Source organism: Zingiber officinale, unplaced genomic scaffold, assembly GCF_018446385.1.
Source record: "Zingiber officinale cultivar Zhangliang unplaced genomic scaffold, Zo_v1.1 ctg246, whole genome shotgun sequence".
NCBI lineage: Eukaryota > Viridiplantae > Streptophyta > Magnoliopsida > Zingiberales > Zingiberaceae > Zingiber > Zingiber officinale.
In genome coordinates this window covers 201,605-207,831 of record NW_024589918.1, presented here as the reverse complement: position 1 = coordinate 207,831, position 6,227 = coordinate 201,605, and the positions used below count along the sequence as shown (strand labels likewise).

General features: G+C 37.2%; 1 long non-coding RNA gene and 1 pseudogene across 1 annotated transcript; both read right to left on the bottom strand.

Annotated features, from left to right (window-relative positions):
- Positions 1 to 440: 440 nt before the first annotated feature.
- On the bottom strand, positions 441 to 1,326 carry LOC122037217. Its single transcript, XR_006127580.1, has 3 exons — positions 1,268 to 1,326; positions 702 to 804; positions 441 to 614 (listed from the first exon to the last, which is right to left on the bottom strand). It is a non-coding gene; the product is annotated as an uncharacterized LOC122037217 (long non-coding RNA).
- Positions 1,327 to 1,333: 7 nt separating this feature from the next.
- LOC122037225 lies at positions 1,334 to 2,897 on the bottom strand (annotated as a pseudogene).
- Positions 2,898 to 6,227: the final 3,330 nt, after the last annotated feature.

Sequence of the window (6,227 nt, the reverse complement as noted above, 5' to 3'; positions counted from 1 at the left end):
TACCACTCATATTTAATTGAAAGCATAACTATGAATAGAGAAACTCTAATAGGATTTGGCTTTAAAACAAACATTTGGTCAAATAGGATATTCACATACAACAACTTTTTCATAGTCAGATATATATCAACTGGCTGTGAAACTAGCAAAGTAGGAAAGTAATAGAGAAAATACATGACAAATTACTTTTAAACATAAAATAAATGACTGGTTACTTTGATTAAGTTGTTCCTGCAAAACATGACAGTCTGTGATGGTTAGAAAACAAGAAAGTAAGCTCAAGGAAAATATACTGGAAAATATTATTTAAAGCTGCTAACCTACTTTGCTGAAGCTTACTTGCCCCAACGTTATTTCATTGAGGTCCACTTCCACAGCATGCACCCGCAATATAAGTTTGTTTTAACTATCAATCACCTTCAGTATTGGAGAAGCAGATGGAAGATAGAAGCAAAGGCTTGAAGCACATGGCCAGGGATAGACATCTTCCAAGCAATCCAAATACTTGTCATGATCAAAGCATCATTCCGAAGCACATGGCCAGGGATAGAAGGAATGCATTTTATAGCGGTCAAGCAGGCGTGCAAATCCTTAGCATAAACTCCAGAAAGGGACTAAATTACACAGAAATATTAGAAGCAAAAAGAATAAAAAAATAAGTATAAGTGTAATTTTAAGTAACAAAACCACATTTTACTCACTTTGGCCAATCCATTAGCTTGGATACCAAGGCATAACTCGTTCAACAATGGCCCAATTAGTGGATAATAAGCCTGGACGAACACCAAGGACATGATAAAGAACCTGGAAAAAGCCATGAAGAGTCAACAAGAGACAAGAAAATTATAATATAAAATGGTTGATCATCATTACAAAATCAAGGTATTCATATCCGACAAAGAGCATCCGTGGCCTAGCGAGTGGCAATATAGGATCCAAATGCATATATAGTATGTGAAGTAAGTTATCGAGAAGTGCAATCTTCTTAGAAGAAAGCAAAATATGGAGCAATTAAAAAGAACAGCAAACAAGAAGTACAGTTGAATGGTAACTAAATTTAGACAGAAATATACTGGAAATATAAAGGTAAACAAATCTACTAGAAGCGGTCCATCGTTCAATGACATTGACAGGCCATTAACTATTTGCTCAAAAATATCCAATGGGGGACCTTTGGGAACTTGACCTTCAGAGGTCAGGTAAGCTCCAAGACTACATGCACATCTTTTGCAGAAATTATATGCAAAGAAGCAGCTATCTCGTGTACCTAGCTAAAAAGAGGTGGGGCTAGACGATGAGCAAGATTTAGCATAGTCTCAAATGCTGTATCTCCAACAATTGATGAGTGCATTAATGGATCAACGTATTTGACCTGCAGCAGTAACTATAAAAGTTGTCACTAATAACCATTGATTTAATTGATAGATTATTAAAAAAGAAACACTTTCATAGTACCTATAAGTAATCTTGAAGTAGGAAGACCAAAAAAAGACATACAATCACTTACCAGTGTAGGTAGTTGATGACCATGAGTAAATATTGGATTAGCAATAGCCATCTGACCAAGAATCCTAAGCATAACTGAGAGATTTTTCTAAATAAGCTTAACCCTGTGATGGATAGTTGTTTCCAGTTTCAGCAACAATTCCCTCGCTTCCTCCTTGGCATTCTTTGTCTTCTCCACATGAACTATAAAAACATACATGTTACTATTAAACATTAGTAGCAAAACAATCATGTCTTCAAAAAGATTTACCATTCTTCTTGCCACCAACATAAGGATGAACATAGCTAAGTCATCTCAGAATGGAAGAAATGCCTTCAAGATCATCTGATATAGTCAGATGGACAACTCCGTTAGTTGCCATTATCTTAGGTCCACCCAACTACGTGTGAGAGCTGTAGACTTCACGTCTAAGAAGCTTGTTCAGTGTGGAGTACTCTATGAGAATAATTCTCTGATGAAGACGTTGAATGCACCTCATGCCAAGCCGGGCAAGACAAGCTCCAATGCCAACAATTCTTCCAGTCACATAAGTGAGAGTGAATATCTCATTATATGTGTTTGAATAAACACCATGGCACCACTTCCAGACAGGTTCTCCGCCCCCAAGTCATCTAGTTTTCCTACAATTGCGTCAATGATCTCATCTTGTCTAACCATTTTCCAATTTGAGTTCTTGAGCGATAATAGATGAACCAACGCAATTGTAATCTTCTGGACTCATATAAAAGTACTGAAAGCCATGTTCCAGGCTTGCTTCATCAGACCACCCAATCCTAAAAAAGGATTTTATTTCTTCAGCTGCTCCAATCCTAGAACCAGAATTTGTAGCCAAATAAATTAGAGCAAGGTTATTATCACATGCTAAATTGGTCACTGCATGAAAGGATGCATCTTCCCTAGGACCAAATGAACCAACTCTGAAAGTGACGTTGTTTGCCACAAACTAGGGAAGTTGGTGTAGACATCTCCATTAACCAGGCTACCGTACCTATGTCATTGAGACTAGAGGACCGGCTCACAGTGACTAAAGGAGTAGTCCAATCTCCATGATTGTTTGCAAATGCAAACTATATCACTTTAATGAGATCTCTATTATTGTTTACCCTAATGTTATTGGATGTGTATGATTCCAACAACCGTCTAAGTGCAGTCTCGAATGCCTGAATACATGGTAAACACATCTTTACAATGATATACATGAAGGTAAATTTAACATATGATTCTGCATAAGCTGCTTTCTTATAACAATTTGAAGGGAAACTTACCAATAGGAAATCATAACAGTAAGTTGTGTTATTCTTCCTGCATTCAAACGCCTTTTATCAATGGGCCCTTGTTCTGTATATTGAGCATTTAATGGGAATTCCAAGGAGGGACCATTTACATCCATGTAGGAATGGTAAACCATTTCATGAGATTTTGTATCTTCCACTTCTCAATTAATCTAAGTAGGAAGTATTTAACCTCAAACAAAATGATGATAGAGACCGAACATAATCATAGGATAAAAGTGTTGGGTTGCAAGGTTGCAAACAAAGTCCTACATTGAAAATACATGGGAAAGATATAGATTTATAAGGGAAAGATATCTCCATTGGTATGAGGCCTTTTGAGTAGAGCCCAAGAGTAAAACTATGAGGGCTTAGGCCCAAAGTGGACAATATCATACTATTGTGGAGATATCTAAATCTCTTTTGGTCCTAACAATTGGTATCAAAGCATGAACTGCCAGAAGGTCTAATCGCCAACTGTGCACAAGAGAGATGATCTAATTAATTCATGCGAGTAAAATATTGACCTTAAACAAAGGAAGTGGGGGCTCCCATGTCCGAATCAAGAGGACCATGCTGTTAGATTTTGAGGGATGTCCTAAGGCAAATCGTCTTACGATTTTTACTAAATATAGATTCACTATTTGAGTGCATATTACATGTTTGATTGTCTTAAACTTATTTACTGAATGTCTCTAATATAATTCATAGCATGAGAGAAATTATGATTGGATCACAACTAGTGATTATCTCTATATGTGTAATTATGAACGTATTAGAATTTCCTTATTCATCGAATTGATGCATTTGGACATCATCAATTCTGTAAGACTAGCACGAGTTATACTCCTTGGTTCGCCAAGCAGCTGTTTTCTCACTAGCTGGAGACATTAGGATGTCGAGAGTTAAACGTGGATGCTAATTATCGTAACTAGTTCATTGGAGTGACTCGCTGTAAGACTTCATGTGGTTATCTATATATATGGATATGTCTGTGAAGCTCTTACTGCAACTCGAGTGCAAGTTTCCTTCGACTTGAGATATACAAGTCATCTTGGTCATGGAGAGTTATACTTTGACATCTTAAGTAAGCACCTCATTGAGGTATGGACGCAGGATGATTGTGTATAAGTTAAAATGTCCGAAGATGTTTGGATAGCACACAAAGAATTCACTGCTCCTTGCAAGGAAACGTATACCCTATGGCCACTTAGGATTATTACTTAAAGTCTTGGACAAAGAATCACATATTAAGAGTGCGAGACTCTTAGACACATGTATGAGTAATTTGAATCCATAGAACGAGGAAGTATTACTTGGGCTAGGTGTGACATAATCAGTCTAGTGGGGAAAGACACATAGACCATGTTCTGAACCAAGTGGGTATAAGATGAGTGAAAGAACAAGGCACGACTCACTGTAGCTGTTGAAGGGTTTAGAATTAGTTCTAAGATTAACTATAATTTTCCGGCTAATTGAGGATCATGATGTACTATTAGGTGTCATTTATAATCGTTCTATAATTAAGTAGTTAATCATGGACAACCAATATGAACCGGGAACCTATTAGGTCACACGCACTAATGAATCTCTAAAAGACGTAAAACAAGTTAAAAAATATGATTTTTAGACCAAGAGATAAATGTTTGGTTGGACCATACATAAGACAAATCTGGAAATATTTGTCATGATAGAAGCACAGATGGGCTACATCTCTTATGGTAGAGTTGAACCATATTTGGTTTAATCATGAATTAGTCATGAACCAACTTGGTTTAGTTGTGAACCAAACCAAGGGGTTAATGGACTAATTTTTTGTTAAAGGGACAATGGGTTGGATTTGAGCTTTCTAATCCAACACATTAAAGAGGATTATATATAGATATAATTGAGAGAGAATTAGATATAATTTTCATTATTTGGTTGATTGGCTTTTGGAAACTCAATCCTCCTCTCCCTCTCCTCTCTCTCTCCTGCCGCCAACAAGAGAGTTCTCCCTCTTGATGCCGTGACCACCACAAGGGAGAAAAACACTCCCTTGTGTGCTTCGCTTCTTCTTCCTCTTGATCCCTCTTCTTCGCTCGTGGCTAGTAACATTCGAAGGAGAGGCTTGTACTCACGGAGTTGTCTTGAGGAGCTCGGCGTGGATACGAATAGAGGTGAGGTTCGACAATGTCGCTACGGTTGATGCCCTTCTCGTTACATGTCATCCGTAAGGTATACCTAGCGTAAATTTATTTTTCGTAAAATTTTAATTATGCAATCATATTTGGCATATTGTATCCTTGTATGTGTGCGGTGTGCGTGATGTAATTAGAAATTATTATTATTTTATTTTTCACCGTGCATGTTTACGAAACGTATTTTAACACGCATCTGCATCGGACATATCCCAACACAGACACCAGGCAGGAAGTCATAGTCGCAGCTAGACAAGAAAGTCCTAGTAGGTTGGGTGGACCGAGGGATAGGAAGACTTGGTGGATCGAGGATCGGATTGGGAAGCCTAGTCCTTCATTTGAGGGGGGATTGTTAGTGTTGCAAGATTGTAAATAAAGTCCCACATTGAAAATACATGAGAAAAATCCTAGATTTATAAGGGAAAGATATCTCTATTGGTATGAGACCTTTTGAGTAGAGCCCAAGAGCAAATCCATGAGAGCTTAGGTCCAAAGTGGATAATACTATGTCATTGTGGAGATATCTAAATCCCTTTTGATCCTAACATAAAGTTAATTTATAAAGCGCACAATAGTGACTTACATGGATAATGCAGGTATGGCCAGTGACATTAGTCACCACAATTCTCTGAGCACCATTAGGGGGTCCTAGAAAATTAAGCCGTAGCTTCACTTCCCGCTCACAAAAAGCCAAACGATGCATCCAAACACTAATAAATTCATGAATTTTGACCGCCATTTCATTTAAGATCATATGTATGCTAGTTTCATCCATCATTCTAGATAGTAGAATGGAAAGATTGCATGTTAGCCCACAAAAAGGTAATTAAACACTTCTAGTGTTGGATTACTAGGATTTTGGTAAGGAACATGTAAAGGCAGTAGCTTAGCATTATTACAAAAAAGCTAATGAAATAGAAATAGTAAAATATGGAGAAAAAAATTAACAAAAATTTGAGGTTAAACAAACTTTGAAGGTGGTAAAAGATCATGAAATACTTGCACCCTTAAAATGTGAATATACATGTGAGAGTGAGTAATCAGATATGAAAGTTGCGTTGTGGACCTGTAACTTCAACTCTTCTAAAGCATTCATTAATGACCTCAATAAGCTTGTAGAAATTAAAGGACAAATAAGGTTAGGCATTATATATTTCTATGTCAAGGGATGGGCTTGATCCAGAGCTAGCATTTGTCCTTGGTTGTCTCAAGATCGTTTGGAGAAACATCCACTTGGTATTAGCATTATCTACAACAGTGTAAAGATGG